At 39.5% G+C, this 22166-nt stretch overlaps 1 long non-coding RNA gene across 1 annotated transcript; it reads right to left on the bottom strand.

Annotated features, from left to right (window-relative positions):
• Positions 1 to 17497: 17497 nt before the first annotated feature.
• On the bottom strand, positions 17498 to 18213 carry LOC110386935 (uncharacterized). Its single transcript, XR_002431935.2, has 2 exons — positions 18054 to 18213; positions 17498 to 17677 (listed from the first exon to the last, which is right to left on the bottom strand). It is a non-coding gene; the product is annotated as an uncharacterized LOC110386935 (long non-coding RNA).
• Positions 18214 to 22166: the final 3953 nt, after the last annotated feature.

The raw sequence follows: 22166 nt of genomic DNA, 5'->3' as shown, positions 1-22166 counted from the left end.
TGGAAGGAAGTTCCACAAAAGTTAAGAATGAGTCATAAAATAGCAGATGTTAAATTTGTAATTTGTTTTTTCAGTCGTTCCTCCTAAATAGTATAAATAAATAAAGCTCGACTGTCGTTTATAGAGGTGTAGATAAGTAGCAGTCTCACTTACGGAGGTCCATGAGGGAAAAACGACTCTCTCTTACAGAGGTTTCTGTTTCTCTCTAATAGAGGTTCTGGGGGCTTAAAATGACGGGTCCTGGCTATTACTCTCACTTATAGAGTTTTCTCACTTATCCAGTTCTCACTTACCCAGGTTTGACTGTAGTTCTACCATGACTAATTGAACTTCCTAATTATCTAATAATAACATATTTGCAATTCTTAAAAATCCTTGGTAACATCGTTGCAATGAGGACCCGTCTTCAAAAAACGCAATTCTATAAGTTATTTTATGAGTTTGTAAATCAAAATAAAGTAACTGAGTAAATCAAACAAAGACAACGAAATTATTTAGTCTCAGATATAATAAAACTGTTCGTTAATTTTGTAATTTATGCTTTCGCGGCTATCATTCACTGAGTTATAAATTTGGCTTGTTCAAGACCAAAATCGAGGAGAGAACGAGATTTAGTGAAATGCTTAGTTTTATTTCCTCTTAGATTTGGATCGTCCAAAAATTACTGGTTTTATGGCGTATTTTGAGCGGTGTTTCTGTGACAGTCAGACATTTCGGTTCGATGGGTCGGACACAATATATTACAACTGAGACTTCGAGCTCATGCATCAAAGTACGTGAGGAGATAGATAGACGATATGGATATTTTAAGGTTACGTAGTATACGCTAGTTGTTCTAAGCCCGAAATTACCGAATGGTATTAAATAATGGCACGAATATCATGTTAAATATTATAAATTAGATTTTTTATTTTTTATTGCTTAGATGTGTAGAAAAACTCAAAGCCCACCTGGTGTTATGTGGTTACTGGAGCCCATAGACATCTACAACGTAAATGCGCCACCCACCTTGAGATATACGTTCTGAGGTCTCAGTATATAAGAGTTACAACGGCTGCCCCACCCTTCAAACCGAAACGCATTACTGCTTCACGGCAGAAATAGGCGAGGTGAAGGTACCTACCCGTGTGGACTCACAAGAGGTCCTAGCACTTACGCAAATTATAATTTTGCGGGTTTGATTTTTACTACACGATGTTATTCTTTCACCGTGGAAGTCAATCGTGAACATCTGTTCTGGTACGTATTTTATTAGAAAAATTGGTACCCGTTGGCGGGAATCGAACACCGTTGCATCACTGGATACGAGTGCACCGGACATCTTATCATTTAGGCCACGACGATTCTGAATATTCAATCAGATACGCGGAAGACAAATAATTGAAAACAATATTTTGCTCTACATTGGTAGACAAACTCACGCCTGACTTGGTTAAATCGTTACCGTAGTTCGTAGGCATTTGAATGTAACAGCACAATAAAGCAGACAGATTCAGATTATAAATCCAAACTGATATTATCCAAAAGGAATATACAAGTACCCTCTTAGACAAACATCCTCTCGATACTCCCTCGCTCTTACATATCGAGGCGTCAGTGTGCCGTATCTCGCTGATGGGACACCAGCCGATCGTCATCGCATCCGTTTATCTCCCCCCGGACAAGCCCCTCCTGAGCAGTGACATCGAGTCACTGTTTGGCATGGGAGACTCCGTCATCCTGGCAGGCGATTTAAATTGCCACCACACTAGGTGGAACTGCCATCGTACGAACGTTAACGGTAGGCGTCTCGACGCGTTTATAGACGACCTCACTTTTGAAGTAGTCGGTCCCCCAACTCCAACATGTTATCCGTATAACATCGCGCTCCGTCCGAGCACTATAGACCTGGCATTGCTTAGGAACGTAACTCTGCGCTTACGTTCCATCGAAGCACTGTCAGAGCTCGACTCAGACCACCGACCTGTCCTTATGCAGCTCGGTCGCCCTCACAACCCAGCCACTGTTACGAGGACCATGGTGAATTGGAATAAGCTGGGCACGTGCCTAGCCGAAGCCGCTCCGCCAATCCTCCCTTACGGCCCGGATTCGAATCTATCCCCCGAGGACACCGTCGAATCCATAAACATCATTACCGATCACATCTCTTCCGCGATCATTAGATCTTCAAAAGAAGTCGATGTGGAGGACAGCTTCCACTGCATCAGACTGTCCTCCGAACTTAGGAATCTCTTAAGAGTTAGGAACGCGGCAATCCGGGCCTATGATCGTCTTCCCACGCATTCAAACCGGATTCGGATGCGTCGTCTACAACGCGAAGTCCACTCCCGCCTAAGTGACGCGCGTAACGATAATTGGCATAGTTATTTAGAACAACTCGCGCCCTCCCACCAAGCATACTGGCGACTAGCTAGGACTCTCAAATCCGAAACTACCGCTACTATGCCTCCCCTCGTACGACCTTCAGGCCAACCACCGGCATTCGATGACGATGACAAGGCTGAGCTGCTGGCCGATGCACTGCAAGAGCAGTGCACCACCAGCACTCAACACGCGGACCCCGAACACACCGAGTTAGTCGACAGGGAGGTCGAGCGCAGAGCTTCCCTGCCGCCCTCGGACGCGTTATCCCCCATTACCACTGACGAAGTTAGAGACGCGATCCACAACCTCCAACCTAGGAAGGCACCCGGCTCCGACGGCATCCGCAACCGCGCGCTAAAACTCTTGCCAGTCCAACTGATAGCAATGTTGGCTACAATTTTAAATGCCGCTATGACGCACTGCATCTTTCCCGCGGTGTGGAAAGAAGCGGACGTTATCGGTACACATAAGCCGGGCAAACCGACAAACGAAACTTCTAGTTACCGTCCGATTAGTCTCCTCCCGACGATAGGAAAAATTTACGAACGTCTCCTTAGGAAACGCCTCTGGGATTTTGTTACCGCGAACAAAATTCTCATAGACGAACAGTTCGGATTCCGCTCAAAACACTCGTGCGTACAACAAGTGCACCGCCTCACGGAGCACATTCTGATAGGACTAAATAGGCGTAAACAAATCCCGACCGGCGCCCTCTTCTTCGACATCGCGAAGGCGTTCGACAAAGTCTGGCACAACGGTTTAATTTACAAACTGTACAACATGGGAGTGCCAGACAGACTCGTGCTCATCATACGAGACTTCTTGTCGAACCGTTCGTTTCGATATCGAGTAGAGGGAACTCGTTCTCGTCCCCGTCAACTGACTGCCGGAGTCCCGCAAGGCTCCGCGCTCTCCCCGTTATTATTTAGTTTGTATATCAATAATATACCCCGGTCTCCGGAGACCCATCTAGCGCTCTTCGCCGATGACACGGCTATCTACTACTCGTGTAGGAAGATGTCGCTGCTTCATCGGCGACTCCAGATCGCAGTAGCCACCATGGGACAGTGGTTCCGGAAGTGGCGCATCGACATCAACCCCACGAAAAGCACAGCGGTGCTCTTCAAAAGGGGTCGCCCTCCGAATACCACTTCGAGCATCCCACTCCCTAATAGGCGCGCAAACACCTCCGCCGTTAGCCCCGTCACTCTCTTTGGCCAGCCCATACCGTGGGCCTCGCAGGTCAAATACCTAGGCGTCACCCTCGACAGAGGGATGACATTCCGTCCCCATATTAAAACGGTACGCGACCGTGCCGCCTTCATATTAGGACGTCTCTACCCTATGCTTTGCAAGCGAAGCAAACTGTCCCTCCGTAATAAGGTAACTCTCTACAAAACTTGCATACGCCCCGTTATGACGTATGCAAGCGTAGTGTTCGCTCACGCAGCCCGCACCAACTTGAAGCCCCTTCAGGTTATTCAATCCCGATTCTGCAGGATAGCCGTCGGAGCACCATGGTTCCTGAGGAACGTGGATCTCCACGATGACCTGGAGCTTGACTCTGTCAGTAAGTATCTACAGTCGGCATCGCTGCGCCATTTTGAGAAGGCGGCACGACATGAGAACCCTCTCATCGTAGCCGCTGGAAATTACATACCCGACCCAGTAGACCGAATGGTAAACCGTCGACGTCGCCCAAAGCACGTCATTACGGATCCTCCTGATCCATTAACGGTGCTCTTAGGCACCACAAGCACCGGTCACCGTCCTCGTCGAACCCGTCGCTTGCGACGAAGGGCTCGGCGAGCGAACTAACCCATAGACACAGCCCACTGAGTTTCTCGCCGGATCTTCTCAGTGGGTCGCGTTTCCGATCCGGTGGTAGATTCTGCGAAGCACTGCTCTTGCTAGGGTCAGTGTTAGCAACTCTCCGGTTGAGCCCCGCGAGCTCACCTACAAACGTTAGGGTGAAGCTGAAATAGCCTCTCAAGGCTATCAGCATAGGTAGGAAAAAAAAATAATTAGACAAACAAACTTTAAACAAACAGATGCGGTCATGCCATATAAAAAATTACAAGGGTCTCAGAACCTGTTCGTTTAATAAATTTATTACTCACTTCCCGAGATCTTTTAGAAATTATCCCGTGCAAACAAAGAACGTTGACGGGAGCAAATAAAAGGTCGCGTACATTTCGTTCGTAAGATATGACCCACTTTTACATAGTAATTCGTCTCGTCGCGTCGCCCTGACCATAAGATTGTTGTCTTTGTCTAATATTTGACTTTTTATTACTGTTTACGTTCACGTTCTAAGATTTTCATTTTGAATAAAAAATTCGAACCATACCGCGTTGAAATATTATGTATTTAAATAATTTAGTTGTTGTTGGGGTGTGTAGAACGAATTCTGTGACTCACGAATGTGCCTCTATAGGTGCTTTTGAGTACCACAAGCACCGGTCACCGCCCTCGTCGACGCCGTCGCTTGCGACGAAGTGCTCGACGAGCGAATTAGCCCATAGACACAGCCCACTGAGTTTCTCGCCGGATCTTCTCAGTGGGTCGCGTTTCCGATCCGGAGGTAGATTCTGCGAAGCATTGCTCTGGCTAGGGACAGTATTAGCAATACTCCTGGTTTGAGCCCCGTGAGCTCACCTACATGTCAAGGAGAAGCTGAGATAGCCTCTCAAGGCTACCAGCATAGGTAAAAAAAAGTGCCTCTATAGCTAACGTATTAATGGTCCGAATAAGAATATGCTTAGATTAAATAAATTGCATTATAATGGACACAATATAGTATCATTCTCTACAAACAGGGATAACAATTTACGTTTCATAATTGATAGGCTCGCTGGCTCTTGATTCCTTACGTATCGATATAAGATATTTTTTTCTCTGCCTGCCTATTCTCTGATAGCATAAGGGGCTATTCCAGTTACGCTATGGATTGTAGGTGAGCCCATAAGGGTCAACCTGTGAGAATTTACTAAGAATCTTACGCAGAATCTACCGTCAGATCGGAAAAGCGACTCATTGCGAAGATCTGGCGCGAAAGTAAGTAGGTTAAACGTTGGATAGCTGTTGATATAGTAATTAAAATTCTTAAAAGCATCATTTTTATCTTTGAACATTGACAAGAAACATTGAACATCATTTTTATCTGAATTTCCCATGTATTATACCGGCTGCATCAATAGGATTACAAAATATAAAAAAAGAAATTAAAAACCGCTTTCTTCTAAATTCCGAATGAATTAACTCATCAAGCAGCAATTGTCTAAACTAATTTAATTTCTAAACAACGATTTTGGCGCAGAAAAATAGAGTCATTAAACATATTTCTGTGCTATCGTGTGAAAAATCTTTTCACCGAAAAGCCGTTGTATAATTCGGAGTTGAGGTATGTAATTTTGTACTTTCTACTTAATAAAATGTAGCATTCACAGTAATAATTATACGGTCTGTGCTTACGTGACGAGCATTTGACAGCTCACTCGGTGTGAGGCAAAACATTTCATTGTATGTACGAATGAGAACAAAAGCTACTGTCGTCTAGTTTAGATTATGTTGAAGCAGTACATTTATATATGTCTCAATATTAGTAGAGTAAAATTTTATTTTTATCACTTTTTTCTTTTTGGACTTATAATGTGTTTTTATGATTATGATTTTTAAAATATACTTTTTTACGTATATCTGAATTAATTAGTTTGTCTGTTTTTACGTTACTATTTCTTTTATTGCTTAGATGTTTGGACCTGCTTACAGCCCACCTGGTGTTAAGTGGTTACTGGAGCCCATAGACATCTACAACGTAAATGCGCCACCCTCCTTGAGATATAAGTTTTAAGGTCTCAAGTTTAGTTACAACGGCTGCCCCACCCTTCAAACCGAACAGCATTACTGCTTCAAGGCAGAAATAGGCGGGGTGGTGGTACCGACCCGCGCGGACTCACAAGAGGTCCCACCTAATGTCTATGGGCTCCAGTAACCACTTAACACCAAGTGGGCTGTGAGCTCCTCCACCCATATATGCAATAAATAAAAAAAATTATATGTAGGGTAGGGTAATAACTTAACACTTAACTTAAATCAGCCGTAAGATCCTGTCTAAAATAAGCTTAGAAGAAATAATTCTTAAAAAAATCCCTACCTGCTTTTCTGTAACAATTTTATACTACACCCAAAACTTCTGGAACGAAATGTCAGAGATAATTAAAAAAAAAACACAAAGACTCTTTATAAACATGCATATTTCAGTAAGTCTTTATGTAAATTAATTCATAATAAATATTTTGTATTTCTGTTAACAAGTTCTGTGGCGCGTTCATTTTCGTTACGGTGAATTCATAAAAATGCGCATTAACATAATAACGTTATTGTTCGCGAATGCATTTCGACAATACATCGTTGTATGACGAAGTACATGGACGAATGTGATAATAAGGATATTTCCTGTGTTCTATGTGGACATTTCGCAATATCCACCTAGTCTTAAATATAATTTATTGTAGAACCTCAATAAGTGCCAATGTAGTGCCTCAATCGATAAATAAAGGACCTAAACTTTTGTATAAAATAAACTTGAAACAAACAAAAGGAATCCGTCCTACGGGAGCACATCAAAGGAAAAACAAAATTGTTAGTTTTATTTAATTATCCATCTTTTAATTATATTTTATCTACCTTTTAAACCTTCTCTGGACTTCCACAAATAATTCAAGACCAAAATTAGCCAAATCGGTTCAGCCGTTCTCAAGTTTTAGCGAAACATCAATTCATTTTTATATATAGAGATAATTTTGTTGCTATTTAAATAGAAACGCATAACTACCTCGTGTTTCAAATAGGCTCTTTTTTATAGTTGTAATTAATTAATAAAAACACAAAAAAGGTATAGCACAAGGAACTTCGATCCAATCAATTGTCCATAACACACCTCTCTCTTTTATAGCCTAACCCGCTGTCTGCTCAGAACTAGAATGAATGGTAGCCTATGTTGTTAATCAGATTCCAAGCTGTGATGATGATATCATATGAAATTTTGTCAAAATCGGTTCAGTGGCTTGTGCCTGAAAACGTTATAGACAAACCGAGCTACGCGGTATGAATAGCATTATTTGCAATGTAGCTTCTAAGATCTAAATGTAAAAGATAAATTAAAAAAAATATCCTTAAATATATACACGAACATAAGTGTCATATAAAGACCATAAATAAACAAAGAGAAATTATTGCTATCGGCATGAGATATCTCAAATTCTACAACTATTTACTGGTGGTAGGACCTCTTGTGAGTCCGCGCGGGTAGGTACCACCGCCCTGCCTATTTCTGCCGTGAAGCAGTAATGCGTTTCGGTTTGAAGGGTGGGGCAGCCGTTGTAACTATACTGAGATCTTACAACTTATATCTCAAGGTGGGTGGCGCATTTACGTTGTAGATGTCCATGGGCTCCAGTAACCACTTAACACCAGGTGGGCTGTGAGTTCGTCCACCCACCTAAGCAATAAAGAAAAAGCTGTTCTAATTTTTGCCAATTATTCCAGCACACCCTGTGTACTCACAAAAACAATACAGCGTCTCGTTAACAAAAGTCAGATATCAATAAATAAAAATATGTTAAATCTTCGAATACAAAAAGCAATGCAAAACAAACTGTTACAATAGCGTGAGTGACGGCGGATGCTTGTTAAAATTTTCGTTAATACTTGCAGACCCGAATATCATTTTGACATGCAAAACTCCTTTTACCAGTGTTTTGCAGATAATGATCAAGTGTGCCTGTATGCATTGCTCTTAATGGTTTGATTTGTTCAACATCTCACTACGAGGTCTCATTAGATTATGATTCAAGATCTATGAATAAAAAGACTAAATAAATAAGGTTTGGGGTCATATGCTGTGCAGATCATGGATGTCTGTGTTCGAATCTCCTTCAATGACCTAAAATATGATCAGATACTATCTACGTCAGCCTCTAGAGAATACTGCGGTTCTTTAGGTATACAAAATCCGCTCACTGAAACGTAGAAGGAAAATGAATCAGAGGATGGAGTCCGAAGAGATGAGTTAATTAAGTGCCTGAACACGCTTTACTATGCCATGTGCCGAGAGTGGCGACAACTCAACGAAATTAATAATGCATCAGAATTTAACCTTTACTAAGACTTATTTAATGATCAAATTCGTAAATAGCTTAGAGTCATGCGTATGACGATTGTAACGTAATAATTTTATCAATCATCGACGTTATAAAACCTCTTTATTAGACTGTTGCCCAAATGTACGAAGATACCCGCTCAAAGGTGCGCGGGATAGGTGAGACTTGATTTGCTTAATGGGTTTTTTAACGTAGTCGATAGCGTAAAAGTTAACTCAAATTTAGCCCACTCAGATTCTCGCCGGATCTTATCAGTAGATTCTGCGAAGCACTGCTCTTTCTAGGGCCAGTGTTAGCACCACTCCGGTTTGAGCCCCGTGAACTCACCTACACGTTAGGGCGAAGCTGATATAGCCTCTCAAGGCTATCAGCAGAGGTAGGAAAAAAAATTGTATCCAGTTGGAACAGCGTCCCTAGCGGCAAACGTAGACAAATGTTAAAAAACTGGCTCTAAGCACACAGATGAGCTGCCAACTCAAAGACGCCGGACAGATAGAGTCTTAAATAAAAACGACTTTACGTGGGCCATTGCAGTTGGTTATTTGTCATGCTGCACCAAACAGTGCCGCTAGTATTTCGTAAAACGCCACTAAACCAGAACCAGCTTGTTGGGTAGGTATGAAATACACTGCAAGCCACTCTTCAATATCCACTGCGACGCCCTAGAGTACTTAACCTGCCATGCAACATGCTTTGTCACTTGGAACTGGAGCCGCAAGGGGCTGTAAAAAATATTCTTCTAAGTACCTGCAACTTCATTACATCAAACTTATTGACTTGAGTAATTAGTTGTGATAAAGCTCTCCATAAAAGCTAATAAGAACGAATTGTGAGCAGAGGTAACTATTTTCCGCCTGTCTCTATCTCTGCCTACTTTTACCGTGAAGCAGTGTTTCGTTTCGGTTTAAAAGGTAACATAGCTATTATGAAATTATTACTGATAAGTTGACCTTCGGTCTCAAAATTGTCAGTGCCAAATGAATTTTTTTTGAACTATTTGCGCCTAAAGTTTTCCATCAATATATACCTATATATATTAAAATTAGAAATTAATTACATTCAAATAACAAGTCCTCCGTCTGTCAACAGTTTCTTCGACGAAACCAGAGAATTTTCATAAACAGATTTGTGAAATAACTGAGAATTGTTGACTTTACTTTTCTCGGTAAATTAATTGAAAACAAATCGATGCAAATAGCCCTAACTTGAATGTTGATGTTCATTTCAGTTTAATTGATCGATAATATTGAGATATCGTTCTGTTATTTTAAGTCTGTTTAGTGTACGATAAACTTGATTGGCTAAATTTTGGATAATATTTTGAAATTTACAATCGATCTTTGAGAGATTGAACTAAATCTGATTTCTGTACGGCTTAAAGTTCCTGATCTTTGGGTTTACAAGATACGTTATCTCCAATACTATGATGGAAATAGAGGGAAAGAACGAAGTTAAACAGGTTAAGTTTATAACTGGATGGATAAGCAAATACTAAAAAAGTCTCCATGTTTGTAAGCTCGTATCAGTACCCGTGTTTTTTTTAACCTATACTTCATAAGAGAATGGTTTCTATCAAGACGTTTAGGAAAATACAATAATTTAGGTCACCAAAAAGCACATCTTGCTGTGCGCAAATCGAAAATGCTAACATCAATAACTAGAGCTGAAATGTGAACGTTTACAAAGTAAAAGGTCCACTGAAGATACGGTCAGAGGGATATCGATCCACAACGCATGCATCAATCACGACTGGCAAACATCGCTTCAGATTGGACAAACACTATCACCCCGCGGCTACTGGTGAGCTTCTAGTCGATACTGGAATATTATAGTTTTCTTGTACTTTGTCGTGTAGATTTCAGAAATAAAATAATGAATACCCTACGTCACAAGCATAAGGTCGATTTTAAATTTCGCAAAAATAATCTTCACACAGATTAGCATGTTTTTCTTGGTGTCTCAATTTCTAACTTTCAATTTTTAGACCAATGATTGGAAGAAGTTTATGATTGCATATATTTTGAGTAACGTAACAGAAAGAGTTTCATTTTAAAAATTAGAATTAAATGTACCCGAACATTATGGCTGTAATGTGATACCTGTAAGAGACCCTACAGATCACGATTCGTTTGAATTTTTTCCTATTCATACAATTCCTATTCATAATTTCTACAAATAGTAGCAAATTCCAAGATAATTAAATAATTTAATTATAGAAATCAAAATATTCCAGAGCATGAAAATAATATTTTCATAAGCAAATTTTCTTATGAAAAAAGCCAAGGAAATATTTCTTAAGAAAAGCCAAGGAAATTTTCTTATGAAAAACATGTTTTCATGCTTTGGAATATTTCAGATCAGTAATAGATACACAGTTTTCAGCAGATACTAACTAGTATCATACTTATTGTGTTGGCGACAATAAAGACCTGAACAGCCCTATGTATTGCCTATCCAATTTCTAAATATATATTTTTTTACATGAGAAAATCACCGTATATTGGTGGATGGGGATGTGGGAATTGAACCTCATCAAAAACTCCTGCCGCTCTCAGCCAGCGCCCGACCCCGGACCGGGCCGGAGCCCAGTCAGGGCCATTGAGACGGCGGGACAGTGTAGACGCAGAGCATATTGGATCCATCCCGCTGATCCCCAGACGTCGGACTGGCGGCCGCCGGCGACACGACCACCGGTTCCTTCGATCGGCGGGCTTGCAGCCCGCCTTGATGGCGCCGCGCTGTACCTTCCCCCGGAGCGGTTGGGGCAACGCGGCCTACCATCGCCCGGCTTTCTATCATGCGCGAGTGTGCCGGGCCGCCCCACGCCTGGTTCCCACCCTGCACAAAGCGGATGGAGCCCGAAGCTCTTAGGAGGCTGGGTACGAATGGGACTCCTGCTCCTCTTCCTGCTCGGCGGCGGCGGATTTCTGCGTAGTGAGGAGAGATTTGCCTCACTCACCCTGCTGTCTCCTTCCGTGAGATGGTGCACTTGCAGAAATCGAGCATAGCCTTCCAGGACTCGTCGCCGCCAAGCATCGACGCCACAACGTCAGGCAGCGACAAGTCCAGTCTTGCCTTTACGACCAGGACACGGCGCTGCACTTCCTAAGCGGGGCAGACAGCGAGCGTATACTCTGCCGTGTCCAGGTCGTGTCCACAATGGTGGCACCTCGTCGTCGGCTCAGATCCTATTCGGTGCAGGTCCCGAAGCATTCGTGCCCGATTAGCACCTGTACCAGACGAAAGATGAGGTGTCCTCCGTCACGATTTACCCAGTTTGAAGTCGTCGTGGCCTAACGGATAAGACGTCCGGTGCATTCAAAATTATAATTTGCGTAATTACTGGTGGACCTCTTGGGAGTCCGCATGGTTAGGTACCACCACCCTGCCTATTTCTGCCGTGAAGCAGTAATGCGTTTCGGTTTGAAGGGTGGGGCAGCCGTTGTAACTATACTGAGACCTTAGAACTTATATCTCAAGTGTGTGGCGCATTTACGTTGTAGATGTCTATGGGCTCCAGTTACCACTTAACACCAGGTGGGCTGTGAGCTCGTCCACCCATCTAAGCAATAAATAAAAAAACTCTGGCCGTTTCTTATTCTGTACACGACGAAGGCGAATACACTGAGATTCTAATAGGTTTGCATGGGTTTCCCTACAAACCTATCATTCTGATAAATTTAGCTGTATGGTACTAATCCACTGGTAAAATCACATCTGCTAGGTACATGATACTGAAGATCTGTTTAGGTATCTCCAATTCTGTAACACGATAAGATCACAATGATCTGACACTGATATTAATATTTAAAATTCAAAGTATAGACGCAATGGTTCGGCATGTTGTCCAGACTATAATTATGGTGCGTTCTAGTCTAACACCACATTTCTGTCACAATAGACATAGAAATTCCAAAAATAAAAATATTTTGTTTTAAATATAGAGCTGTCAACAAGATGAAACAATATGAGCAAGTCAAACGAAAACATTGTACTTTTAGTTATCGAGCATAAAAATGAACGAGACAAACAGAAATACAGTACATTAATCTCTCAAGTCGAGCATCCAAAAGCATCCGGCGAATAATTAAAACTTCACAAACTTTACACGAGCTAAAGGAATGTGGGAAAGAAATAAATTTTCCAAACGAAAGAACACTCTCGTTTTTATCCTTCGAAACAGTGATATATCTCTTAAATTTGTTGTATGATGCACGGGATTTCCCATTGTAAGTTCATTGGATTACGACTTAATTTTATCTGCGTGATTTTCAATGCTCATTTCTCATCGTTTTATATTGCCATTGAAATGTTGAGTTTTTTAACCAATCTTGATTAGCGGGTTGCTTTATATGAAGATATAAAAGAAGACTAAGTGTACTTCCAGTTCTTATCGCTTACAATACACCAATCTTTCGCTTTTCATGAGTATTCAGATCAGAATCATAATATCAGAACTATGTATTTATTATTCTAAACTATCTTTAATTATTTACCAACAGCATCAGACCAAGAATTAACCAAAAACATTACAATATGTCGCAGAGGGCATTGCTTTTAATATTATTATTAAAAACATCTGTTTTTAACTGTATTATTACAATTTTAGAACCAAAAAACACTTTGTCCAGAATCAGATAGACTCACGATTAATCTAAACTTGAGTAATCACGGTAAAACATGGATGGATGGCGTCATAATCTCTAAAAAGACAACGGTTCAAGTCACACGTATAATAGGTATACATGTAATGATAGTCACGGGTAATAATAGGTATACTTTCCTCGAAATAGGCTAATAACTTTACGACAGAAACAGGAAGGCCGAAACTAATTGAAGCATATTCAATTTTAAAATTAAATTGAAGATTAAAAATAATTCTACCGTCCGTAAATCAAATTGGGTTACTTAATACAATTGCGAGTCGGAAAAATAAGTCGATAAACGTCGCTTTCAATAACCATTTACATCTATGGCTTGGTTTTAATTGTGTAGTTTTTTTTTTCTCTACCTGTGCTCATAGCTTTGAGAGGCTATTTCAGCTTCTCTTTGAGGTGTAGGTAAGCTCCAGGGCTCAAACCGGAGTTTTGCTAACACTGGCCCTAGCAAGAGCAGTGCTTCGCTGAATCTAGCATCGGATCGGTAACGCGACCTTTTTTTTTCCTACCTGTACTGATAGCCTTGAGAGGCTATTTCAGCTTCACCCTAACGTGTGTAGGTGAGCTCACAGGGCTCAAACCGGAGTGTTGCTAACACTGGCCCTAACAAGAGCAGTGCTTCGCAGAATCTACCACCGGATCGGAAACGCGACCCACTGAGAAGATCTGGCAAGAAACTCAGTGGGCTGTGTCTATGGGTTAATTCACTCATCGAGCCCTTCGTCGCAAGCGACGGGTTCGACGAGGACGGTGACCGGATTGTGTAGTGGAAATGGCAGTGTGTTTAGATGAACTGCAAAATACGAACATCTATTCTTTTGTGTCAATTACATTTTTTGTTTCTTCCGGAACATAATATCCAAAAATGTAACCCATATAGATACATACCTAGATGATATAATCGTATATTCATATCATATGATACGTATTTCTTATTTAATTCATAGAAGAGAAAACGTGCTCACAGCCCACGGAATGTTCAATGGTTATCGAAGTCCATACACATCACAACGTGATAAGGTGGTTCTGTTCTATGAAAATACGACACAGCTAATCAATGGGTGGGTTACCGGCAGCTTCGATTTACGCTTATTACTTCTTTATTATCAATCAATAGTAATGGTATCATCTACTACTTCCTCCTATTGCTATAGTGCTGATGCTATGGCATATGGTGGGTTCACATCGTTTGGCCTTGACCCCACCGCCCTGTCCACAAAAACTGCAAATCAGCACGAAAGGTCTCATAAGGCTCATAAGCTCTCATAGGGTTTGTTGATAATAGACGTAACCAACTTCATTACTAATTTCTTAAAACATCAAAGTACCACTTTACAATGAAATTTAAAATTAATTATTCTCGAACTTTCCAGGGCAAACTCGAGATTAGCGTTCGAAGGAAATTACTAAGGAACTACGGTGGTTGGTTTCAGCTCTATCGAAGGAAGTACGCTCGACTAGAAATTCTTTTGAAGTTTTGTTTAAAATATGGAAAGCTTCAGGTTTGTGTAGTAGTGAATTTGAAGTTGTTGGAAAATTAGAAAATGAACATTATAATTGCGAGGAAAAATAATCAGAATAATGGAATGATACATTTTTCCACCGCCTCCATTCACTTAAACAAAATTTGAGTTCAGAGAATAATGCAAAATTAAAAAAATACAGATTTGGCGGGAAAAATGTGTTGTACACCAACAAAATCTACAAATTATCTGCCAACAAAAGTAATAAGCTACAAAACGTAGAAAAAACACAAACTCCTCCTTAAATTTCCTCTTAAATTCCTTTTCAATTTCATTACTAGAATTAAAATCCATTCTCAAGCTTAGAAGCTATAGAGCGATAAAGGTACAAGCAAATGCGAACTGTGTATTTTCTTTACAGCACGTTTAGGCTCACACATTTCCCTAGTTATCTCATTGTCTCAAATGTTTCAAGAACTAAATAATAATAAAAGTATCCGTCTGTCAATGGTGAATCTTTTTTAATATTTGTATATAATATTAATCTATTTTTATTTAGCTCTGGCTCCTTGTCCTACTTTGAAATAACAACTGAGTTATCTTTCAAGCAAGAACGTACAATAGCCGCGTGGTAGAAATACGAGTGTTTTCTAAAGACCCGTGCGTATTAACTAGCTTTCACCGTACAAATCAATCGTGAAATCATCTTTATAAGCAATAGTTAAGAATGTCAAAAACAATTAAAATTTAAACTAAAACATTGGGAAGTTTAATTTTTCACATAATTATCCGACAGCAGTAAAAATAAAGTGTTGAATGAACGATAAAGACTGTTCATGAAAAATATTGCTAATTAGAAAAACGTAATATTATATTGATTGTATGAAGTTATTGCTCTCTCCCTCGCACGTCGCATTTAAGTAGCAATGACGTCATAAGCCATAAACTACCAATAACAAATATAAATTATATGTGTAATATACTTTTTACAGAACATGTTTTGTTTTTCTGAGACAATACAAAATTTATTGAAGATCTAAGTATATATTTTTTTTTTTTTTGTTATTTTTCACTAAATACCTTTCAAATAATTCCATGTTCTTTACAAACTTTATTAGGTTCTAACGTTTCATGTTATGTATTGATTGATTTACTATTAGCTAGTTTGTTGTTATGCGATGACGCAATTCAACTTTTAAACAACGTAATTCTAAGCGGTCGACGAAAATTAACTCTAATATCCATTGTCATAGTACCTAAAATTGAACAAGGGTACTGAAGCGAACACTAACTAACTATAAATTTAAATATAATAGTAGAGGATGACCGAGCTTTGCTCGTTTTTTTTTGTTTGTTAAAGTGTGTTTTTTAGATATGATATTTAAATACGACTTACATATTGATATTATATTATATTATTTGTTATTTTCTTTCAATAAAAAACAAAGTTTATGTTTAAGTTGATTATCGATAAACTTGATTAATGAAAACACGAATAAAACAACATTTTCTGAAAATAAATCGTAGCTAGAACGATTTATCGCCCCCGAAATCCCCTGTATATTAAATTTTATGAAAATCGTTGGAGCCGTTGCCGAGATTCAGATTATGTATTATATATACATATTTATATACAACAATTGCTCGTTTAAAGATATAAGATATTGCCCAAAACCTACATAATCTACAAAAAAATTTGAAACTATTCGATACATAATAAATATACCACGAATTATAGTTTTGGTGGCAAAGGTGTGCACGCAATATCGGACCAGGATCGAATTACCGTTATAATTGGTCTGGTCTTCAGCGCATGGCTAATGCAACAGTTTACGCACCAAGTAATCTGCAAATTGGTGTTGCTTTGTCGGCCGTTTGCCGGTCGTGTCGTAGGCCGGCTTGTCTGCAACTGGCTTTATGTGACTAATAACTTAGTGACAGGCTTAAGTGTTCAAATTTTTTAATTCAGGTAAAATGTTGTTGAAAAACAAAAATAAATTAATTTTTATTAAGTTTGGTATAAGGGCTGTCCAAACCACCAGATTGTGGATTCAATCTGCTCTTCAGCTATTAGATCTCCCTCGGAGGTACTCAGAGAGCTATTACCTAATCGCACCCCTGTCCTGGTGAAAATGGAAAGGCCTAAGAGCCATCAGTAATCCTTACCTCCTAAAAATATCGATATACCTATCTAAGAAAATATCTACCTGTGCGCTACAGATCTTTTCGGATTTTTTTCCCCCAAGTTAAATGAGCTCTATCTTATTGAATTTATTATAACGCTAAATTTCTGTACATCTATCTTTATTTACACGATGTAATTTCTGCAGAGGTCAATCACGGACATGTGCTAGGTTTGTATTTCTACCTCATGGTCAAGTAGGCAGCGGCTTGGCTCTGCTCCTGGCATTGCTGAAGTCCATGGGCGACGGTAACCACTTACCACACATCAGGTGGGCCGTACGCTCGTCTGCCTACAAAGGCATTAAAAAAAAAAAAAGCTTCAGTGCTTGGAATGGTCGCATAAATTAACGAAAATGCACGTGGTGTATTACACTACATTACGTCTGAAGAAGTTAAAATGCCCGCTGAGTTTGTCGCCGGATCTTCTTAGCGGGTCGCGATTCCGATTCGGTAGTAGATTCATTCGCGAAACAATTGCTCTTGAGTTGTTAGGTCTCCTTCGGAGGCGCTCGGGCAGTTGTTATCAAATCCCACATCTCCGGCTGAGCCTTTGCTCGCCCACCTGTCCTGGTGAAACTGGAAAGGCCTCCGGGCCACCAGTAATCTTTCAATCATAAAAAAAAGAAGTTAAAAAATGTCTTAAACTAAAAAGCAAAAGTATGACCAGGTTTTTCATCTTTGTATTCTAATGCTTCATTCAGTACAATATTAATAATATAGTAACTATAATTCGTCTTCGATATTTCCAAATCAAATAGACTTCAGACTTGAGTGACACTATTAACGGCAATTCCCATGAGCTTTCAAAGAAATAATCAAGTTCATATTTGTTTGCTTTGCTTGTCTAGAACAATAGATTGTATATTATTATAATCAAATTTAACTATCAAACATTTCATAAAAGGTTCACAGAATGTTTTTATCTTATATTTTAGCTTTAATTTCTTCTAATTCGTACACTCTAATCAGACTGTTCCTTGTGTTCACGCACATTGTGAATCTTCATTGTTCCTATTTCATTACACTATTTCCACTAAGCCACTTCTTGTAGCTTAAGACATTACAAGAATGCTAAGCCGCATTGAACCGAATAGCTCTTCCGAAGAGGTCTATCTCCGATCTATTTAATATAGCAAACAAAACCTCAAACATTCTCAACTATTATATCCTAACAAAGTTCCGTAACGCTCAATTAAAACGCACTTAAGCTCAGAACACACCTGGCACCGATAAACATCGTAACTATTGTGAAACACGAGAATTTCAAACCTCGAATTTTGACAACAAAAAGGCCATAATCGATTTTCGGCACACAAAAGACGTATTATATTTGACAATCGGACTGCATAACGCTGTTTGTGGTACAGATTATTTCGGATGGAATGAACGAAAGCAAAACACGATGAGTCTATGTAATTGAAATTCGAACGCCCTCGGCGGCGTTTTTTTTTTTTTTTAATACGTTTCTTTGTTCCTTGAGATTTAAAAGGCTCAAGTGTCAAATAAATCGAAGGAAAAGAATATTTCTATTGTGAAATTAAAAAGTGTCATTTAATATAGTGACAACAACTTCGATTATGGATACACGGCCAAAGGAATGATGCTGTGTATTAATAAAGGGAATCTGAGATTTTTAGACCCATTTTAGTTCACACGACATAGTTGGAAGAATATCAAACTGTTTGTTTAAATTTTATGGTTTTGCGATATTATTGTTTTTATTATTTTTTTTTTTTATTGCTTAGATGGGTGGACAAGCTCACAGCCCACCTGGTGTTAAGTGGTTACTGGAGCCCATAGACATCCACAACGTAAATGCGCCACCCACCTTGAAATACAAGTTCTAAGGTCTCAAGTATAGTTACAACGGCTGCCCCACCCTTCAAACCGAAACGCATTACTGCTTCACGCCAGAAATAGGCAGGGTGGTGGTACCGACCCGCGCGGACTCACAAGAGGTCCTACCACCAGTAAGTTTTATATTAAGACAATGTCGTGAAAACAAGAATGCATTTTGAAACCACTTTCACAGCTTAATCTCGAGTTTTCTATTTCTATATCACATTAGTCGTGAGTGACCAAGAAAATCGTAAGGTATTTGAAACGTTAACAATAATATAGCGACAATAAAATGCCCGAGATTAAGCCGTAAAAGTAGTTTTATTTAAGTCTATAACTCAGGAAAACCGAAAAATTTATATAGTACTTTAAACATCCTGAGCTTTGTTTCATTACAAACACCTACTCTTAGATGCTTGTGTATATTGTATCGAATCGATCGATGTATGTCTGTGTGCGTATCGAACTACACTGACGTCTGTCAAAATCGAATCCTCCAATCTCTGTCCGAACGAAATTCGAATAAAGTAATAAAATCAAGATGGCACATTACTGTCCAGTCCAAGCAAGGCGTTTCATAGTCTCATCGCGTGAGGCACCGTCGGGTCCGCGCGGATATCAGGGTGGGGTCGACCGTCTCAGTCGGCGGGCTTCGGGTCCTTCCTTTAGTACATACGCATTTAAATTCACTCATAAAGTATGTGTATCCCAACAATCCTCTCTATAGATCTAATTTTAGTTCAACGTATTTCTTTGTGTACTCAATACAAATAACAATAAAATCTTGACAAAAAAAAAACGGAAAAACGAATCAAATGTGTTTTGTTTATCTTGATAATCGAAAATAAATAATAAATGAAAATTATAGAACGAAATATTGGAAGAAGTAAAAGAAACGCCGAAAGAAGAAACCGATAAAACCCTCTCTATGGCACGTTGCAATACATATATTCCTGTAGATATAACCACAGACAGGCGGTCTTAAATCGAATGACTAATTCCCATGTATTCTAAGACGAGACGTCCTCGTCGAACTCGTCGATTGCGACGAAGAGTTCACGAGGGAACTAACCCAAAGAGACAGTCCACTGAATTTCTCGCCGGATCTTCTCAGTGGGTCGCAATTCCAGTCCGGAGGTAGAATCTGCGAAGCACTGCTCTTACTAGGTCTTGTGTTAGCAAATTTTCTCAGGTTGTTCCCGTTAGCTCACTAAGCCACCCGGGCGTAGCTGGAATAGTCCCCAAGGCTACCAGCAAATACCCAGGGAGAAAAACAAAAAAAATGAAGTTGTTCGTCTTATACTGTGCATGTAGGATTCTTGGAACGCGAATGTTGTGTGACAGTAACAACATGTTTTTGATTCGAACTTTAGTATTATCAACAATAATTTTACTATTATCAACAACATGCATGTCAATTCAAACACCATAGCTCTTATCCGATAAAAATAGCCGTCCCAACTCCGACATACTCGTATATTGATTTATAAGCATAACTTAAACAAAACTTTAGACAGGAAACGTCTTGTAATATAGAAACCCACCCGCGGGCGTTCATCATTACCATGGGGTCGAACTTAAATAATGATTAATTATTTTAATTTAGTCCGTGTCATCGGACCATCATATGGCGTGAGACCTCCCCACAGTTTAATCTTGGCCAGGTGTTTTTTTATCTGATCCTATCCTAAAAGGGTTTAAATGGACAATTTGAAAGAGGGTTTTATCTTGCTTTTTACACTCGTCTTAAAAATAATATATGCTTTCATTAAAATAGTTATTTTAATTTACGAATCAACTTACGGAGTTTTATAATGATCATAATATGGTTTTGTTATTACAAAATTCCCTTGGTATTTTGAGTAAGGTTTTTAGCGTATCACTGGTTTAGTTTACGTTATATCTATTGGTGGGATACAGACAGCCAAAAGGGATGGCTGCTAAACAATAAACATGTTTTGGTAGAACTCGGCACCGCGTTATCAAATCAAATGCCAAAATGAAGGGCAACTGAGCGCAAAAAGCTCTGAGCCACCGCACAATGCGATGCAACAATGCGCAGACATACATCAAAACAACAAAAACAGTGCTCTCGAGGCTTGAACCGGCGAACACTATCATTTACGTAACGATTTGTCATCGAGATTCGGGAGTGAGGCGGAGAATTTTTGAGCACCGCGCTACTGGTTGTTCTCGTTCATCAATCGATCAGAAACTCTTCACTGACTTCAAGCAATTGCAGGAGCACAGATTTCATCTGCATTTTACCTTTAAAATTAGACATAACGGCTCTTCTTTGAATAAACAAGGCTATCAGTGATGCCTGAGGAAAATGATTGAGCGATTGAAAAATATCCGTTACAAATCCATATTTTTAGACGGTTTGGGAGTACAATTCAAAAGTTTTCTACCTAAGCCTGAGAGAAAGCAATCGATCCAATAATAAAATTACAATATTTATGCCAAGTTGGTGGAAGGCATCTTGTAAGCCCACACTGGTAGGTAATAAATACCTACCAGTGGAGGCTATCAAGTCACGTTACTAGCAGTCATCAAATTTGTAAGCAGATTTACAAAAGAAATTATATTAAACAGCTGCATTGATTACCTGTTTGGACTGACTACACTCAACACTAGTGTATTTGCCGTTTTATTAGCATGATCTGAATTAGGAGTCGATGCGGTTTCTTCGCTTAATTTTCATTTTGTTAATATATCTAAAAATTAAAAACTATTATACGTAGTTAAAGGATTTTGCTTAAATAGTTTGATGCGCGCGAAAACACAAAACCATCAAACTCGATCGGAAACGAACAAAAGAACAATCGAGAAATCACAACGTAGTGACCCCGGAATCTGGATTAACGGTTGTCAACTTGATGAACGATGTGCGTAAGCTACACGACAATGGAATGTAGGCATCCATCCCATTCACCCCTACGTCCGATACGCTCCACGACCGTTAATTAATTATGAATCGCTTTTGACATACAAAAATATGTTTTACGGCTCGCATAGGTTTCGTTTGGCGGGGGGCGTTTCTTGTGCCGACGTTCGTTTGGAATTTTTTGTTTAAAGTCTCAATAGAATTGGGTGTGGGACGACCTCCCGTAATATACTTCACGTGCTTTGGGTGATCAAAGGGAATGTTCAGATCGCTTGTATATTGTTGGAGAACATCTGCAGTATTACTTTATAGGATGGGACAAAATGAAATCGAAGTTAAATTGCGTTTTAGATCACCTACCAAACAAACAGCTTGGGTTCTGCGCTTTAAGTAATACATATAAGTATTTTTTTAATACTACTTTCCATTTCGAATATCGACTATATACTTTTAAATATCCGTTCTGTATTCGCTTAATATTTATGTATCTATAAATTCAAACGTAAATAAGTGGTATAGAGTTCTCGTGTTCCCATAGTACAAGAAGTCCTAATATACCCGAAGAAAGTTTGTTCTTTATCTCCGATTTATTCATTATTAATAATTT

This window comes from Bombyx mori, chromosome 23, assembly GCF_030269925.1.
Source record: "Bombyx mori chromosome 23, ASM3026992v2".
In the NCBI taxonomy this organism is placed as follows: domain Eukaryota; kingdom Metazoa; phylum Arthropoda; class Insecta; order Lepidoptera; family Bombycidae; genus Bombyx; species Bombyx mori.
This window is presented reverse-complemented; position numbering and strand designations above follow the sequence as displayed.